The sequence below is a fragment of the Nipponia nippon genome, unplaced genomic scaffold, assembly GCF_047370975.1.
Source record: "Nipponia nippon isolate SJK-2023a ecotype South Korea unplaced genomic scaffold, ASM4737097v1 scaffold_6, whole genome shotgun sequence".
NCBI lineage: Eukaryota > Metazoa > Chordata > Aves > Pelecaniformes > Threskiornithidae > Nipponia > Nipponia nippon.
Window position 1 is genome coordinate 40474183 of NW_028262380.1, and position 19401 is coordinate 40493583.

Below are 19401 nucleotides of genomic sequence, written 5' to 3' on the forward strand. Positions count from 1 at the left end.
CAAACCTGGTCAGAACCACAGGGTTTTTCATTCTATCAATTATATGCATTCAAAAACTGGACAATTAAGCACAACCTTGACCTTAGGACAAATGCTGCCTTCATGATGCTGGTATTCTGTTTATAATGTATTCACTGATACAGTTCAAAACAGACTTTTGCTTATGGTCAGCAGCTGTTGACCTCTCAGAGACTCAAATCTTCCTTTGCAGAAGAACAAATGCTTTTGTGCAGATAGGACTTTCATTTGTGTATTTTATTAGCTTTACTTCTCCCCAACACTGAAGATGAACATCTTCTTTTTCAACAATGAAAATCTTTCTATCTTAAAATTACAATTAAAAAATCTTGCATTATTTTACAAACTGAATTTCTGCATTGTTGAACAAAAGTCAATTCACTGCAGTTCAGTATTTTACCAATTGTCCCTATTTTACCAATTTTATTTACTGTAGTTCTTAAAATTCAGGTACTTATGTCTTAATATTTATTCTGAATCTCTACACATAGAAAGACTTATTAGAACAATTTATTAGACCCAAAAAGGACTTTTATATTCTTGATAAATACTTTTTTCAAAACTGTAAACAGAAGAGCTTAAGTACGCAACAAGTGCAAAATAAAACCTGGCCACTATGTGGTATCTTGAAGTCTCGCTGGTATTTAAAACTACCAGATGAATAATGGCATATGCATATAATCTATTATCTTTAAAGAAGTCCGAGTACATCAACCCATGTCCTTCACTGTCGTAATTGTTCCTGGCACTGTCAGTCTCTCTTTTTCTCCCTGTCTCTCTTGGTTCTCTAGTTCTCTCACCGATGACCAAAATCTTTGAGCTCCCTCTGCTGCCTCGGTTATGTATAACACAGTAAGTTACAGAAAAACAGTGGGTTAAAAAAACCCCTCTGCTCTGAGGAGGCAGAAAAAAAGTAAATCACATAATTAAAAGCTCCCTTAAACAAACTTTCATCATCAGCACCACTTAGGGTCCAGCCTTGCCAATCTTTCTATGATCTTTCTATGTTATTGAGCCGAATGATAGTCCCAGATCTGTATGAGTCTGGATGATATTCACAAAGGGAGGATCTCGTACTCGTCCTCTAGCCAAGTAAAACCTTACTGCTTTGCACACATAAAGGAAAACCTGGGTCCAATCTTTCATTTTTAACATGTTGCTACTATTCTTTTTTTCACATAAGGATTTAGAAATCTTAAAGAATAGCAGGAGATTAAAAAATGTGGAAGCCCAGAAAAAAATGACTATTTCGTGATATGAAATTAACATAACATAATTCATATAAATTAACATCTGAAGTTTTTTATTTAAGATAAATAGTGACGTACCTAAGCACACTTAACCTTAAAAAAATCTCAGAAATCAATCAGGTTGCTTGGGTCATGTAAAGTTAGATGTATATTGGCAATATGGCAACCATATCCTACAGGAAACCAAATTGTTTTCTTATTGGTGCACTGGAACTTAAATTTCAGGTTTTATCACAACATCCTCAAAAGTTCCTTACAGAGTTTCTCTTTGTAGCTCAAGCTGTGCTCAGTTTGTATTTGCACTGTACCTCCTAATGCTAAGAGGTTTCCTGGTTGTTAAGAGCACTGTCATATACATTGTTGGCAGTTACCAACAAAAAAAAAAAAAAAAAAAAAAAGAGATTATTCAGTCTTACAGGGTGAGAAGAACATCAAAGCCAACATTTTCAGCTTCAAATGTTCAGAGACAAAATACTGAATACATGAAGCAAAGACTACAGAATAATTAGGCTATGGCACAGATAATAGGTCATACCAAAAAGTCTCTTATTCTAGAAAATATGACTGACCAACTTCCTCAAGGTTTTCTGAGTTTTAAAGGTCAGGAACAACACTTTGATCTTAATTCAGATTTACAGCAATATTTCCAGACTAAGTATTAATATGCTTAGCATAACACATGCTAAAAGTGCATTGAAAGGGACACTCACTGAGAGACCTAATGGCAAATGACAACAGTGCAGACAATTAACACACTAAAGAGCATATGTCTGTTATTTGTTCCTGCCACATTTTTGCTGATGGGTATTTCTTGATTCAGTCTGAAAAGAACTGTGTTATCCTGAATGTTGTTAGGAAGCAGGTGATAGATCTTTCTGTGCTCCCAGCACTAATGAGATTATCTTACATTTACAAATAAAATGTGCTTTTAACCTACATCAACCCATTTGTAAACCATCATAATTACTCTCCTTTCATGAGTCTTTAATTTCATTAGCTTCATCTTTCTTCAAGTGAGCATTTCTGTTTATGTTCTATTCTACCTATTCTAGGTTGTCTTTAAACAGATTACTTGAAAGGAGTGTTCACTTGTATACATTGCAAAGCTTTATGCTGAAGAGTTTCACCAAATATTTTTCCTAAATGAATCATTTAGTTGATTGTCTCAAATACAAGGAAATATATGCCTGTCTTTGGTGAAAACATGCTGAAAAAAAATCTGTGTAATGGATATACCAATGTGTTAATACTGAAATGATGGGCAGAAATATCTACATCGCACAATTTTTATCTCAGATGAATGAACGTGCAATAAAGACCACTTTACAGTTTCAAAATTACAAAAAAACATTCAATTTTTTACCCTATTTGACAATTAAATCCCTTCTATCAAAGCACAGATTGTTCTTGTTTGAGTTTGGAAGGCAGATTATTTAACATCCTTTAGTTTATCATAAACTTGCCTCTGCCACCTTGAGCCTGGGTCACGGAGTCAGGAGTAGACAGAGGTTCTTTCAATTTCTAGCAGGTCTGCAGCTGTCCAGTCTGTTATATGACCAGATTAATGGGACCAGCTGCTTGCAACAGCTGATCAAGGGTGCATATCGATAATGGGTGTTGAGGAGAAGCAGTGTTTTCAGGTGCCATTTAAGAATGAGACCAATTGGAGCTGTGCATAAAAGTACAAGGATCAAATATCTGATTTGCTGATAAACCGTAATAGATGGTGCAGCAGATGGATAGGTTGGGTGATGCTACGCATAGAAGAGGCTAGTACAGATGATCCTGCACATAATGGTTATCAGGTACCAATAGCTGAATTTCCGACTCTGGGGAAATCTGGTTCCCTACGAACACTGAAAATCAGCCTCCCACAACAAGTCAGAAATAAGGAGAAATGATCTCACTGCGTTTATCTCCTGGCCTCTGGGAAGTTTATGAGGATGATTGTACTATTCTATACCTTTTCCTAACCTTCTCTTTCTGTGTTATGAGAATATTCCTGTATTCTTTCCTGGCATCTGTACTGAAGTTTTTTCTCAGGAAATAACTCCAGCCTTTTGGGCTCCTTTTATGACTCTGAAAAAGTAAATGAAACGTCAGCTCTTCCTTTTTGATTCCTTTGATGAGTTATAAATGATTCAGAAAAAAATAATAGACAGTGTTTTGATTGGATCATTCCAGAATTAAATTCCAGGAATTTGGGCAGCAAATGAGCTTTGCACTGAAGAAAACAGTTTTGCCTATCATGTTTGGTTTAGGTTTGGACTTGCAAAAATGGTTGATTAAATTGATTTTTGAAAATTGCCAGAAGCTTTGCCTTTGCTGGAGTTGATGGCCTTTGCAGAAGCTGGTGGCAGGCTTCTTTCCCTGGCTCCTCAAGCCAGTGATTTTTAAACTGTTTTCAGAAACAACTCTCCAGTGAGTTATTAGGGAGCAGTAGTGTTCATTTCTTGGTTAACAGAGTGTGATTATGTTATTTGATAAAGACACTCAGTTACAGGGATAGTTTTCACATATTTCATATGTTTGAAAGCCAGTATATTCAACAGGGATATACTGAAAAGCAGAAATATAAACTATGAATAGAGAGATGTCAGTAAAAAATGAACAAATAATCTTGTCTTTTTAAACATTAGGTTAATCTTTCTTGTTTGTCACTGTAAAACCGCAACAAAACAACTCAAGACCAAGTCTCAGGTTTGTTTTAGATAGCATCCTGAGGCCAAATTCTGCTGAAAGCTCCAGAGATATAGTGCAATCTTACCTAATAACAGAGTTCATTTGTCTGAGAAGATACTGGAAAAAAACAAGGTCTTGTTTTCAGTTCTCAAAATCTGCCATTTCTAGATATCATTTCAATGATTTATGAAGAATTGAAACTTCCTTTATGAAAGGAAATTATTTCATGCAGTCAATATCTCTAGATTGACTATGAAGTTACAGTCTAGAATAAGTGATAGTGTAATAATGAAAAGCTGCTTGAAAAAGTTTTGGGCATTTTCGATAGCTTTAGATGAAAGTACTCTCATAGAGGACCCAACTCAGTTGTTACTATGCATTTGCGGTATTAATGGAAATTTAAAAGTGAAGCTAGAACCGAAAAGGACTATAGTCTGTGCATGAACAAGTCATAGGTCTGAAAATATAACATCAGTAAAGTAAGAGTAACATAACAGTAAAGCAGAAGTTCAAACTGACAGTTTTCACTGATAGCAGCCATGTAATGGGCACAAACAGAATAAAGGTGTGGTACATTTGCAAAAACAGATGTCTTTAAAGCAGAATCTAGAACCATAATATACCAGAGGGTTTCCACAATGAAATACCGAAATTCCAATTTCATTTGTTCTGATTTGTAAACTGTATTCATTTTTGCAGTTGTGACCCATAATTTATTTCAAGATTTTTTGGAAGAAGATGAATTGGAATAGGTTTTATATTTATCCCAGTAAGGTTTGGTGGCTGAGTCACAGCCAAGTTCTGTCATGGTTTCTGGAACTTGGAGCTGAAATTCAATGGGATCTTTATGCAACATGGAGAACAATTATCTAAGTCAGAAATAAAGACTGCTAGTTTCATTTGACTTTCCCTACTGATATAAACAGATCATCTGGATCTTAATACACATCTATAAGGGTAACTTATGACTCATTTCAGACCTGTGTGGTGCTGTCAAGGTTTCCAGACATAACTTTTATTACTTATTGCCAACAGACAAGAGGTAATCTCTCAGGTTTCCCAAGATGCAAGAACAGTGTTTCTAGACTGTGGCACATGCAGAAGACACGTACTCTGCGCTCATGCAGAAAAGCTGCAGTGGAGATTGACAACAGGTTTTCTCATTTCAAAGCAGACTGCTCTTTTCTGATCCTATTTTTGTGGTGCCTGAAGATGCAGTTCCATACCTACAAATTAAATTAATTGAAGACAACTGCATACAGATTTTTAAAAAGCAAATACTGATAGTCTTCGCTTCCTAAATTTTAGCAGGTTTTTGTCATTCAGTTTAACAAAAGACTAAGACATGATGCTTAAACACTTCAGTACTCTTTGCCAATCGATAAATCCACAAACAAATATTCAAACAAATTCAAACAAACAAATTCATTAATGAACAACAGCAACAACAAAAAGTTAAATGTTGAATAAAATCTCCAAGATTCTTCATGAATAACAACTAGTAGTTTACAGTTCCAGCTGTCACACAAAACATGGAAAATACTCCACTACCTCAGGCCTAGTGCTGAAAGCTGAGTGGCTGTATCTACTCGTTCAAGCTGGGCACCTACAAAATCTCTCTTCAGCTACCACCAGATGCATACTGTATCATCTGCTTTGACTTCATAGTCCCGGGAGAAATGTCAAATCAGGTATACAACAATCTATACCAACTTCAGGTCCCAATTCTGTAAACATTTTAGAACACGTCAGTCAGAGATTGTTTCATAGGTCTAGGGAACAGGCATCAGTGGTAGTCTTACACTTATATGCTGGGCAATGTTTTCTTAAATTCTTACTTACAATAAGGGAAACCTAGCTTTGAATATTTTTTGCCTCATTTGAAGAAACGACTGAATCCAGGCCTACAGTTGCCTTAGTACTCCAAACCTAGGAGTAATTGTTCTGTTTTATCTAAAATAGATAAATATTTACTAGGATAGGCGTTACGATCAGCTCTTCCAGACATACTATAGGAAATAATTTTCTCATTCTCTCTGGTCTGTTTTAACATTCTTAAAGACTTTACAAAACACTTTGTACAACATGGAAAGCTGAACAGCTCAATTTAAAGATACCAAATTTTCCATTTCCTCATAGCCACATATTGCAATTATTAGGAACAGAAGACTGGAAGGGACCTCCTACATCACTTGCTACAGCAGACAATTTTGTTTTATAATCCATCACCTCTTCTAATGCTGTCTAAAACCCAAATGGTTTCTTTACATGCCACTCCTTATGAAAGATTCTTCCAGAATCTTTATCTCCTCATTCCAAGGGAGACTTAGCCTTTAGCCAAATTTTTACATCCTGAGTTTACCTACACCCATCTGATCTTGATCTAAAAAAGCTGGAGGAAAGTTCACACCTCTTATTACCTCTTACTTATGCTTGCTTCCATTGATTCTTCTTTCTCTGACTGCTCTTTTTCACTTAAAGGAAAAGCCATGACTTATACAGCACTGCACTATGAAAGCCCATGGCACTACTCCCATCCCCTCCAGCATTTTCTTACTTACTTTTACATTTTTATATTAGTCTTTTCAATCTGTTTGAATAGCAGCTACCAGGTTACCTGTTGCTAAAAGTCTATATCCTGCTATAGCAATTACAGCAGTACCCAGAAAAAGCTGTGAAGATAAATAATTTGCAAGCTGAGATCTATTCAGTCACTATTGTAGAAAATCTGAGGATCTGTGAATATAAGATTGTGGCATCACCACATAGCTCTGTTCACATTGTATGAGGTATGCTGTTTATAAAGTTTCATATTTTGTTGCACTCATACAAGATTAATTACATTGAAGTTATGATTATGTAACACTCATATTTCTTTAATTTAAAAGGACACAGACACCAACGTAAAGACATTGTAAAAAAAAATCAAAATACTAGGCCAAAAGGAATAATTTTTCAAATATCTTTAGTGTAGCTGCCTCATGATGTGTAGTTAAGCAATGGAAATAAATCTCATCATGATATATGTTGATTTTGTCCTTAACTCCCATTAACGCTAATTGGAGTTAAGTCCATGAATCCCCATCTATCACTGTAAGAATATGGCCTTTCTCCCTCATTTTTGCACGAACCTGCAATTTACTAATACTTCATTTACAGGAACAAAAGCTACAGTCAACTTTAGAATAACTGTTAAATGAACCTTTATTTATTATTATGTTAAATAAACCTTTATTTAAGAAAATAAAGGATTTTCAGATTGTCACCTTTGTTCCTAATTTCTGTTCTCGAGTGTAGTAAATATGTGCTGGAAAAGCTCTCCACTACAAACACTTTACATAAAACATTAACCTTGAAGTTCTTTCCTTCAATAAATTTGAGTTATTTTGGCATCATTTAAAAATTCAGTTCTGCTCTCATGTCTTCATTCTATTCTGAATACTCGGTACTTCATGCACTCTGGGTGTGCATTTTTAATTACAATAGCCAAAGTAATCACTCAGCATGAGAGATCTGTGCACTCAGATCTTTTATAGATCGTACCCACACTGCAAAGACATATCCTAAATCATATCCAAAAAAGTTGAAACCATTTTATAATACTTTAAAATTAAACAGTAAAATTATACAATTTATTAAAAGAGTTTGTAAGAATCTGTTTTCTTCATACCCTTTTTCTTTCTCCAAAGAGAATACACAGCATGCTATCAAATATGGTCATTAACAGCTGGTAGAACAAGAGGTATTATGAGATTGTGATTCAGGCTGTAATGTTCTTTAAAAGCCAAAACAACCACAGTAAAGTGTGTGTTGATATGCATTTTTTATTGACTTGCCCCTCCCTGTGTCATTACTGTCATTACAACGATCGTGCCAGATCTTTTTTTTTTCACCCTAAATCCTTCTAGATTCTCATGCCAATTTACACAATAGTAAAACTCAACATCTCTCAGACAGTTTGGTTTCTTCAACAGCACAAAATAACCCTTATGACTTCAAAATCTGTCTCGTTTATCACGTAGACTTCAGCAGGCCCAGTCATCTCCTATAGCACAGAAACTGGGTTCTGTATGTTCTCTCAATCCCAAAGCACTTTCCTTTGTCCCTTCAGCTCGTTAACCATCTTACCCAGGAAGCACTACCCTGCCATCCAGATTCACCAGACAGGTGTCTCTAGACAGTGATCTACAGATTGTCGCCTTCCTCCTTCTCTCCAAATTGCAGGTAATCCCAGCTCACAGGCTTTTCTGCTCCTCTGCCTCTAGCGCTCCAGCTTGCAGAGGCTTTTACTTTCTCAATAGCTTCACCCAGGGCTTTCGACACAGGGAAGACAACAAAAATCAGCTCCCTCTAGCTGCAGCCTTCTCCACAGTTCAGAAAGGTCCCAACTTGCAAGCCTCTACAAAACATTATCAGCCCTGGGAGCAAATTTAATCCCATATCCTTCTCTCCCAGAAAAAAACAGCCAGCTACCTCATCAAGGCATTTCTTGTTGGAGACTGTGTGCCAGTATGAACAGATATTGATCAAACACTTTAAGACAATCATGAAAATATTGAAGGTGAATTAAAAACAAATACCTTGAATACACGCAACGGAGAAAAAGTATGTATTCACTATTTCTTCTTTACCTGTTTTTAATTATAAAAACAATAATCTTCAAAACCATTTCTGGAGAATCTGAATTTATTCACTTGCTTTAAAAAATAAGCAGTCTTTGCATTGCCTGATCTTTCAGTCAGTAGATTTGTTTTTCAGTTAGTAGATTACCAAAATGTAAATGTATAGGAACATATGAAAGGTAATTTATTGGCATAACAGGATTAGTTAAAGATTTCTAGTCTGCTTTCCAGCTACAAACATTGTGTGCTACAATATGTGAGATCTCTCACAATCTTTTTAGTTGCTCTGTCTTCTTTTATAGATTGAAATTGAATGAGGGTTTAGCTACTTGACTCCTAGTAGGACTGAAGGGATAGAATACTGAAAATTTTATGTTTCTAGTCAGTCTTTATTAGTTACCTGTTTTGCAATATATTTTTCCTTATTTTTGTGAATGTTATGAAACTGGCTACTCTACAGTTTCAGAAAACTGAATATATAAAATACATAATTTGCATGCCTTGATATAACGTATATTATATATAATTTATAATACATATATATAACACAACACTTTTCAAAGTATTTGTTTATATTTTACATTGGTTGTCTTTTATTAATTTTGGATAATTTTATTGCAATTTTTAAATATTTATACTAGACTTTAAATATTTATACTAGACCAGTGTAACAAGACTGTTTCCCAGCTTAGCAAAATGTAGGGAAAATGTTTCAGATTTGTGCCTGTGACTACTGATCTGGTATGACTGTAGTATTACAAACCACAGTATTTGAGATCTATCAAAATAAGGTTAGGATTGGCTTTTCAATGAGTAACCTCTACTTCCACCCCCTTCATCATGGACCTAGTGGAAGCCCATGAACTTGATATGTCTTCTTTCTCCCTTGCTACTCGTGTAGACCCACATGCACTGGTTCACAAAGTTAATTTCTTCATGAAAGGAGCAGGTTAGCAAATGGGTCCTGAATAGAGTTTATGCCTGTTCAATTTTTATTTAGTTGCCTAAGTGCATTTAGTGTTTTTAGAGGTGTCCTTAATAATTCCTAAGAGTCCCTGGGTTATCTAGGCTGGTAGACACATCATAAGATTGCAGGAGACATGCATATTTTTGAACCAGCAGGCAAAAGGCAGAATATCTTAGGGCTTTTCAAATGCCACAAATATCTTTGTGTAGACAAACAAATTGTTCTCTTTCTCCTCAGCACTGGTACAGTTCAAATCTACATTAACTTTTATGTGTTGCCATAGCATCAGCGTAGAACCTCTAAAACAACATGATTTTCCTGACAGACTACTTGGTGCGCTTCATGACTACCAATAGATTTAAAGACAACTCATATCTAATCAAGTTCGTTTAAAGTTAGAGTTACATCCCTTCCCACAGCCCATTTTATCAGGTGTTTAAGCTTCTGGAGTTAGCAGGTCCTGCTTCCAGACTAGTTCAGCTTTACCTTTTATTTTACCCTACTTACCCTATTCTAGACAATGCCATATTTATCTACCAACAGAAGAAAAGCTGAAGGGAAAGTCATGGAATTCCCAAATTCCTGTTTGATCTAATTAGGTTATATTTCCCTGAGGAGATGAAATGGGATGATTTCAAATACATGTTTTCAATAAAGATTTCTACTATTAGCCCATTCAGTCACTCATTGAAACTAGTCATATACTAAGTGCTAAGATATAAAATGTATTAATAACAACATGAAATATATAGCACCAAAAATTCATCTGAACAAATGAATAATCTCAGAAAAACTCAACTTTTCACTTAGCAAGAAATACCTTCTGCTGTTAGAGCAAAAGCATCTTCAGGGACACATCATTTAATCATTTATCTGCAGAAAAAAAAAAAAGAAAACAGAATCTTTTGTCAACTGAGAACATGGCAAAGATCAGCGAAGACAAAGGCTTAGTGCATGATGTTTGTTCATGTAATTGTCATGTCCATTTTCATCTAATCCTTTATACTACTGCCTGAAAGTGCAAACATTTTAAAAACCCCTGAGCTAAAGCTTAAAAAAGCAATTACATTGAACAAGTTGCAAAGTGTGATTTTACCATGATGCATTAGGAGTTCAGAACACACAACTTCCATTAAGAATGGAAGTAATATATTCAATCTGCAATTAATAAATATTCTCGGACATGCAGTAAGAGCTGTGACAAATGTTATTATACAGTATTTCAGTACTGTGTTTAATTAATTTTTTAAGAGTAAATATCCTAGATATTAACTAGCTTTGACTTTTGATATGATAATTATTTGTGAGCACAGAAACTAAAGTAGTCATTGCTACTGATAATAAACCAGGAAAAAGAAAAACTCTACTAAAATTAACTAAACCTGTCCATTTTGCAATGAAGCTCTCTACTAATAAGCATCCTGTAAGTGACTCCATACTTTCAGTAAGGGAAAGACTGAACTGGAGTAGTGACAGGACAGTTCTCATCCTCCAAACCGTTAACAGTGATGGTGAGTGAGATATTACTCAACCCAGAATAAAAGAAAGCAAGTGACATTTGTCTGTCCCAGGCAGAACGTTAACAGAGGCCATACCACTTCAGAATCCAAGGTTATGAAAGCAGGTGACACACCCAGGAGGAGCACTTGGTGCACAAGTAGTGTATATACTTATTTGCTGAACTCTGATTTTTTATTTTGTAAGGGAATCTGAGACATCTGATACTACAGGTAGCAATTTTGAAGTCCTAGTTTTAACTAGTTCTTTGCCAAGTTCTAGTTCTATTGACTTCAGTATGAGTATTGCTGGGCAGTTATTCGAGTCAGACTCTGCAAATGAATTAGGCAAAATTTAAATAAAACTTTAACAAAACTATTCACAGGACACCCACCTGGATACTTAGTCGTTCAGAAGCATAAGAAAAACAAACAAAAAACCCAGAAAGATTAAAAATATTAATGAACACCTTAAAATCTGCTTTTATACATGCATGGACCAAGAAAGAGAGAGCTCTTCATCCAAAATCCATCAACAATCTTTTCTGTATAGCTCAAATAATTTCCTAAAGCTTCCTGAGATCAGAGGCAAGTTAGCCGTCACCCAAATCCCTAAACCATCTGGTCTGTCCTACTTAATGGAGGGAGTAAGAGCACCCACCATTTTCAAACTAGTCTAGGATTAGAGCTTTTATCCAGGAACCGAACAGGCCTTACTGCTCATCCTCAGCCTGCAAGGGCTCAAATCTAGAGATCCTAATCACCAACAAAGTGCTTAGCCAACTAACTTGAGGCAGGATTAGACAGGAAAGTTTTCCACGTCTTCATGTATGGAACTGCGTACTTGCCCTTATACAACAACATTGTAAGAGTCACGGGATTAGAAAGAAAAATTGCAAGAGGAAGGCTTTCTCCTAAGGCCCATCAATGAAGATATTCCTTTCTGACGGAGGAATCCTGTGGTTACAGAAAATTCACAAAATTGCTTCTTACTGAGGGAGTGGTGCAGTACTGCAGTTGCTCCCAGCGTCTCCATGGGTTCTGTAATTCCAGACTGAGAGCAATAAGGTCACCCTTAATTTTACCCACTGCCAAAATCAGTTCTGGAAAGAGAGCTTCCACATATGGAATCATCCAGGGACAGATCATCAGAAAGGATTCTGTGAGTCAGAAAAACTCTTTATCATAATCAACAGCATATCTACATTGCTTCTTGTAATGAATGCCCTACAGCTATTCAGTACAGAAAAGCATGTTCTTAGGAATGTTTGGGATTCGTCAAATCTTGTTACTCTGACACAGATTTGACGTGTCAATTAAAGTTAAGTACTCAGTGATCAATTTAAATCACAGTTAATTTCTTTTAGCTGCTATGGTAAATCTCTGACAAATTAATGAGTTACAGTTAATGGTGGAGCATGGAGTCTGTTGCAATTTTTTTTCACTCATTAATTGAACTGCCATACAGCGTAGATACATGCACTATCCTTGCTGCAGTTCAGACCTGTAATAATGCAAAAATATAATAAAAAATAAAGAAGCGTCCCCTTATTTGCAATAATAAATCATGCCAGTGAAAAGATCACTGATGTTTATTAGCATGATAAGCAGAAGGATGAGCCATTTCAGTCCAGCCAAAATTTATTGATAATTGAGGATGTTCTTGTCCTTAGATTTAAAATGTTTTCTCCCTCTAATATTTACTCTTCAGTATATTTACGGATGGCAATCAAGTCATAATACAAGTCCTTTGTCTTACCGGTTTAAAGAAATCAAAATTTTCCTGTCTGTTCTCTCAGAACTGGCTATCCTGTCCAGTCCTATATCATCCTTTTCTGCATCTTCTTCTACATATTCTTTTTCTGAACATGCATGACTACAGATGAGGCCTCACCATAAATAATCTCAGTAATCATGGAATTCCACCTATTAAGCATGAGGAAATATAGGGGAATCCTTCAGATCACACAAACTATATTTACATTACTCAAATGTCAGTGTGAATTTCAAGGGTCTTCTCCTACTTTGATTTTGCAATGACATTGGTAACCTGCATGAAAAATGACTTACCAGTTTGAGAATCTTACTTAAGTTTAAATATTTGAGTTTCTATACTAGGGAAATTTCATCAAAGGCATATTGAAATAATTACCTGAATAGCTTTTGGTCCAGTCTGAAATTTTCAGATATGCAAAGGAAAACTAAGGAAACTCTATAAATTTACCCAAAGTAATTAGGTTACCTAAAGTGCAGGCATAGTGCTTAGGGCCAGTGAATGAATTTAAAATGGAAAGATGTTATTACTACAAAGTACTTATATGCCACAGGGCATCCTGTCTAATTATACTAATCAAGGCAGCAATAAAAAGCATGTCAAGTTGCATGTTTTTCAGAGACTGAATCTCACCAGCAAAACTTAAAACTATTAACCTGTTCTGTAACATAGTAGCTTTTCATGTACAGCAATGAGAACAAGAAAGCAAACTTGGGAGAGAAGACAACTATCTGTATCCATCAAGTCCTCACATTTTACTACCTTTGTATCAGTATAACAAAACCTAAAATCATCCTTCAGTTTTTGTGAAATTTTCTAAAAAAAAAAAAAAAAATTCTAGCTATGATAAACCAGGAAAGCATATGTTGCAAGGGGAAAACTCATTGTAGAAACCGCAAAATAAAAATGTTAGTATTGTGTTTTTACTGCTGATCCATAGCACTAACAAGTTTAGTACTATACTGGATTGTGCAGAACTCATCTCGTTCAGAAAAGAACCATTTTCTGCTTAGTTTTCCATTTTATCTTCCAGTTGTGGAGTTAGTCTTAAGTCTAACTTTTATTTTCCACAGTTTTACATAAAAATTAAAATAATATAAGGTAAAATTGCTAAAGGCTTTTAATTAGCCTCTTGCAAGCAACCTATTCAACAAATTACATCAAGGCTAAGAAGTAAAAGTATTTTGAAGATAAAATGTGTAAGGCAATTGTAATATTTTGTAGAATAAAGGCCAAAGATGTTTTTCATTTACCCAAAAAACAAAACAGAAAACGAAGTGACATACGCTCTACAGCATTCCTTGTTAGGCTGGTGTGCCAGGGATCCTATGCTGAAATATGAAACTACTAATACTATTCTACTAGTGCCTGAACACCTGATAACTCAGCACCTGATGACTTTTTTTTTTTGGGGGGGGGGGGGCGGTCAGCGGGGGTGGACAGGGGGAGAGGAATGATAACACACACATAACTGTATGACTAAATACTCTCATTCCCTATGAGGTGATAAACAAATTCAATAAAACAAATAGCCCACTATAGTTACAAAATTAAACTTATTTTGAAGTGGCTTTTCAAGACATTGGTTACGTTTTTAGGCCAGGATTCCCTTGGGTCTTATTCTTCCTGATAGGTATTCCTCTCCCTTGTAACATCTACTGAAATCATTTAAATTATTCCCTGTTACCCTATGCCACTACTAGCTCCCTCTAGTTCTGCCTTCCTTTTACTCCAAGTCACCCTGCTAATTTTCATACCTCACTTCAGCCTTCACATGAGCAGGTCTGCCCAATACATCTGTAATAATTTCTTAGGTACAGAGGATCATATTCAGCTTTCCTTACAACAAAGTAAATGCCAGTCTGTGCCATTGTCTGCAAAAAGCTTTTCCAGCATCATGTCCAATGGAGCTGTTAGCAACAGCCGTAGAAACCTGGAAAGGGAGAAATCTAACCATTGGGGGGTTATTAGTCTGTGCATGTGTATAATCTACACATATGGGGCCTTGCTCTTGGTTGATTTTCAAGCACTTGCAATACATATAGTTACTAAAATTAGTAAAAATATGTTCAAACAAGTCTTTATATTTTTCCTATAATTTGGTGGAAACTTAATGAACAAATCTTTGTATTTTATACTTTAGTAAATGCATCTGCTTTCTATGCTATTTTTTACAACTTCACCAGAAACTCAAGTATTTTTCAATACAGATCTTTAATGGACATGAACAAAAAATTGCATAGTTATCAGTATAAAATAAAATTCTTCACAAGAACAATATTTCTCACAATGCCTTCAAATTTAGTCTTAGCAGTATTCTTGGAAAGTCCGTAAGATTTTCATGTTAAAATTTTACAGTGAGCTAGAACAAATAAAGCAAGAATCATTTGACTATATTACACAGAAGACAAATCTAGATTTCACTTAGATGGGTATATTAGTCAAAATTATAATAGTATTTGGAACTGCAATAAGTAGAGGTCTGGAAGATTATTCATTTATGCATGAAAATTTGATGATTTGGTGCAAATTCAAAAATGATGAGAGCAGGTGATAGGCAATGTTCAAATGAAGGGCTATTTGGATATTTGCTTTTATATATATATATTAACTTGAGTGTATGTATATATCTATATAATCTTGAGTATTGTGTGCAGTTTTGGGTGCCACAGTACAAAAAGGATACAAAGCTACTAGAGAGTGTCCAGAGGAGAGCGATGAAGATGGTGAAGGGTTTAGAGGGGAAGCTGTACGAGGAGCGGCTGAAGTCACTTGGTCTGTTCAGCCTGGAGGAGACTGAGGGGAGACCTCATCATGGTCTACAGCTTCCTCACAAGGGGAAGGGGAGGGGCAGGCGCTGATCTCTTCTCCCTGGCGACCAACGATACAACCCAAGGGAACAGCAGGGAGATATGCCAGGGGAGGTTTAGGTTGGATATTAGGAAAAGGTTCTTCACCCAGAGGGTGGTGGAGCACTGGAACAGGCCCCCCTGGGAGGTAGTCATGGTGACAAGCCTGACAATATTCAAGAAGCTTTTGGGCAATGCCCTCAGACATATGGTGTGAATGTTGGGGTTGTCCTATGCAGGGACAGGAGTTGGACTCGATGATCCTTGTGAGTCCCTTCCAACTCAGGACATTCTATGATTCTATGATATCTCTCTCTCTCAGATCTAGAAGGATTCCACATACAGTGCTTATTAAAAAATGCATTAAAGGAATACAGTGCCTATTAAAAAATGCATTAAAGGAACCAGCGAGAGTCAGGCAATTAATATCTTGAGGATTTGTGCAAAAGTTTCCATAAGGCATTCTAGCTATATTCTGTATGCTATAGCAATATAGCTCTATCTGTATCAGTATAATGAAGAAGAAATCAACATATTGTGTGAGTATTTTGCATTTCACTGTGTGCTCGACATTGCTAATCAAAATGCTAGTACTGGAGTCCATAATGGCCTCAGCCTCAGCATGGACAGCAAAAAGCAATTACCTGATCTCCCAATTTTTATTTTATTGAGCCCTATGAAGCAGATGAACAGTATACTGACCCTCTAAGAAAGTTCACCCTGTGGCTAAGGGTTTCAAAAGACAGTGCAGCAAGGGAAGACCCATAAATCAGTCTCATTCTGTAGAACCAGGGCACAGCAGCTGTTCAGACGATGGCAGCCTTGAGGTTACACAAGTGGCTGTGGAAGTCACCACAACTTAACTGATGATTTCTCTCTCCCCTCAAGGAACCTGCCCAGCACAGAGTTATTTGAGTTAGGAGTCACCCCTCCAGACAAGTAGCACATGAGAATAGTAATCCTCTTGTAAGAAAACAAATCAATTCTAGTAGTTTAATTCTGGTCTCTGTGTTTGCATCCAACAGCCCTACTTGTTTAAAGCAGTTATAGCCTTATGCTTACAATGTGTAATTATAAACTGAAATGATTAATACTTGTCCTTCATACAATAGCAGTCAAATGTATCTTTTTCCTTTTGATAGACTATGAGTTTTTTTTAGTGAATAATGAGAGCCAATTTAAATCAGACTTTCCAGGGGAGAGAACAATGAAAAATAGCTGCAGTTGCTTCAATGAAAACTTTAACTAGGATTTTTTTCATCTTAAAAGCTGGAAATAATTTAAACAAATACACTTTAGGCAAACTGACATACAGAATAGATTAATATAACCTAGAACAGATTCCTCCATTTGTCTTTCTCCATTTTCCATTTTCATTTCAACTTTCTGCTAGGCATTTTTCACCTGTTCTGTCTTACACATATGAGAAGTCCCTTACTTTATAAGTAAGCCCATTCATAAACTCATCATATTCTACAGAGAAAAGTAAAATAAATAGACATACTTCAGGTTACAGAAATTAAAAGCTAAAGCTTGGGTTTGGCTGAAGTGCAGATGAAGTCCTGAGAGCTGCAGTGCTCACACCCAGTGCTCCAGGTTTAGAGCTAATGTTCCCTTCAGTGCAACAAGTCCACATGTTGGGACAGGCAGAAAGAGCCGTCACTACTCCCACATCCTGCTTCTTCCTGGCCTTTTGATTTTATACATGGGTTTGGAAGGGGAACTGGTACTACATCGTATCTGGGATATCATGCAAAAAAATAAGGGTATCTCAGGGGGTATTATGTCCTCTTACTGCATGGAAGACACCAAAAGCTCGGTTCTATGAACACTGAGGCACAAGCTTGTCTAAGGGTTTTGGTTTACTTTAGAAAAAAAAAAGAAGAGGCTTGTTTCTACATCTGTAAAGTACAAATCCCTGGCTCAGGTTTCATCACACCATGGTGCTAATTATGAAAAATACCAACAGGTTCTCTTAAGAACTTTTTATGGCTCTTGAGGCTGTCACTAGCCATGATGAAAAAAAAGGGAAATTTCTTTCAGTCCTTTTCTGAAAGGGGGGTTAACAAATTAATTAACAATTTTTTTTAAAAAGCAATTGATTAACAAATCCTATGCTTTTTCCACCTGGCATTTAATGTTATATCGTTCCATTTGGTCAGAGAGCCTTTTTCATGTCTGCTGAAAACAATAATCTGAATTAATTTCATTCTCCAAGTGTAGTTTTCCACTTACTGGTTTTGTCTTGAAAATTTATAAGGTTATATGAATATAAAATCCTCTGCTGGGACTTTCTCTATATGATATGCAGTATTTTCTGATTATTAAGAAATAAATGCTTGGTGAGCATGTTTTTAGCATATTTGGCTACCCTTATTCATGCTGAGTAATTAAATTGACGAAAACAGCAGGATGCTGAAGATATAAAAAACTATTTCTCATGAGTAAATGTTGCATATTGAGGTTCCTGTTGTCCATTATTATGTCTGTTGGCATGATTCTCACAACTGTATGGCTACATGTTCCAAGTTTCATAAGACCAAATATTGATACGACATTGGAATTTCAACAGTACCCACTATTTCTATACCAGTGGGGTTTTAACTAGTTATTCTAACCACTAATAACTACTACCCATAGTTACTGGCCAAATTCTACTACTCAGCCTTGAACACTTCGTTTCGCATTCTGACTCAAAAAGTTTTCTTTTTAAAATTAGTTTTCATTGTCTTTTTTAACAATAAACAAGTGATGTTATTTACTTCTATTACATTTAGAAGTGTCACGTAAGGTCTGACAACCAGCTCCCATTTCCCCTCTGCACCTAACATGTCTTTGTTTCTATTTTATTTTTATCTTCTTTCATTAATGCAGTAGTGCAAATAATGAGGAAAATCATCTATGACCAATAAAAGTATAGTCCGTATGTCCTTATGCTCAGTGTCTCAATTCTCTCAGTTCTTGATATAATTTAATGAGATGCTAATATGCACTTTTTTAAAAAAACAAATATTTTCATCTTTCAGAGCAGTAAAGTTTTAAGAAAGTGTGCTGCCATAAATACAACATTGTCTCTGACAGAGAGTATATACAACTCCAAAATGACTTCCAGAAGTTTGAAGCACTCCACTCGTCTTTCCTATAAAAACACCTTTCATTAATACAGGACTATCTGTAGGAATTAAGGTGACTCCACTTGTACCTAAGCTAATTTATCATAAGGAGTTATATGATCTTCACCATATTTGAATAGAGAAGGAACATATGTGTCTTTCTCATACAGCTCTATGGCAAGGTACTGCTCACACAATTTTTGTTACAGAACTGAGGCATAGGAAGTCTAAGTGGTGTGTCTAAAATATGTAAGAATTAGAGAGAGAGAAAAGAAATTAATTGAGGTTTCCTTCCAGTGGGACAGATTCTCACTGCCTAAGAGAGGGAAGTGGGAATGCCTCCACCAGGAATTGAGCAGAAAAAGGTAACTCCATAAAACTCTTTTTATGTTTCTCTCATTTTGATTTCAAGATAAAGCTACTGTAGGGGTAGAGTTATATGGAGTTATATGAACTGTACACAGAGGTTGGATTTCATTAGCTTGGGATTTTTTCAATTGCCCTGAAATGCATCTTTGTTTTTATCCATTGTGTCCCCACTAATATAAATAGGTATCATGCTGGCATTAAGCTAAGTAATTCTTTTGTTATCCACAGATGGACAGGGGATTACATGGCTAAGAAATGAAA

The 19401-nt window shown here is 35.9% G+C and overlaps 1 protein-coding gene across 2 annotated transcripts in view; it reads left to right on the plus strand.

Annotated features, from left to right (window-relative positions):
- GLRA3 (glycine receptor alpha 3) overlaps positions 1–19401 on the plus strand; it is a 100025-nt gene that overhangs the window by 31875 nt on the left and 48749 nt on the right. The window lies entirely within an intron of this gene.